Source organism: Propithecus coquereli, unplaced genomic scaffold, assembly GCF_000956105.1.
Source record: "Propithecus coquereli isolate 6110/MARCELLA unplaced genomic scaffold, Pcoq_1.0 Scaffold40, whole genome shotgun sequence".
NCBI classification, from domain to species: Eukaryota; Metazoa; Chordata; class Mammalia; order Primates; family Indriidae; genus Propithecus; species Propithecus coquereli.
The window spans coordinates 5,352,564-5,353,662 of NW_012149730.1; the positions used below are offsets into that span (position 1 = coordinate 5,352,564).

General features: G+C 37.2%; 1 protein-coding gene across 1 annotated transcript in view; it reads right to left on the reverse strand.

The window, feature by feature from the left end:
• Positions 1–1,099, reverse strand: part of IMPG2 (interphotoreceptor matrix proteoglycan 2) — a 94,543-nt gene that overhangs the window by 76,979 nt on the left and 16,465 nt on the right. The gene's annotated exons all lie outside the window — the stretch shown is intronic.

Consider the following 1,099-nt stretch of genomic DNA (forward strand, 5'->3'; position numbering starts at 1 on the left):
GAAAAAGACATTCTATAAAAAAGACATCTGCACTCAAATGTTTACAGCAGCACAATTCACAATGCAAAGATGTGGAAACAACCCAAGTGCCCATCAATACTGAGTGGATTAATAAAATGTGGTATATGTATACCATAGAGTTTTACTCAGCCACAAAAAACAATGGTGATCTAGCACCTCTTGTATTATCCTGGATAGAACTGGAGCCCATTTCTACTAAGTGAAGTATCCCAAGAATGGAAAAACAAGCACTGTATGTACTAACCATCAAATTGGTATTAACTGATCAACGCTTAAGTGCACCTATAGTAGTAACATTCATCAGGTGTCAGGCAGATGGGAGCGGGGAGGAGGGGATGGATATATTCACACCTAATGGGTGCAGTGTACACCATCTGGGGGATGGACATGCTTGAAGCTCTGATTTGGGTGAGGCAAAGGCAATATAAAGTATCCACACACAAGCCAGAACGGCTGAATTTTTTTTACATGGACAACACCAAAGCTTGACAAGAATGCAAAGCAATCAGAACTCTCATTTTTAGTAGGAATGTTAAAATAGTACAACCACTTTGAAAAAATATTAATAGTTCATTGTGTAACTAAATATACACCAAACCTATGACCCAGCAATTCCTCTCCTAGGTATTCCTTCAAGAGAGATGTAAAGATATATCCACAGAAAGACTTACGTTCAATACCAGAGCAGCTTTATTCATAAAAACATAACAATGAAAACAACCCAGGTATCCAACAGGAAAATAAATAATGAAATAGCCATACAATGGAATCAAAAGGAAATTACTAATTCATGCAACAACGTGGATGAATCTCAAAAGGCTGAGTGAAAGAAGTCTTACACAAAACAGTACATGCCATTCTATTTATGTAAAGCCCTAGATAAATGAAACTAATCTATGATTTAAAAAAAAGGTTTTAAAGAGTGCTTGCCTACTAGGGTAGGAGTTACCTGGGAAGAGGCATAAGAGAACATTCTCAGGTGATAATACCCTGACACTTGAGAGAGGTTTGAGTTACATCAGTGTGTGTATTAGTCAAAACTCACCAAATGGTACACTTAAGATTTATGCATTACGGC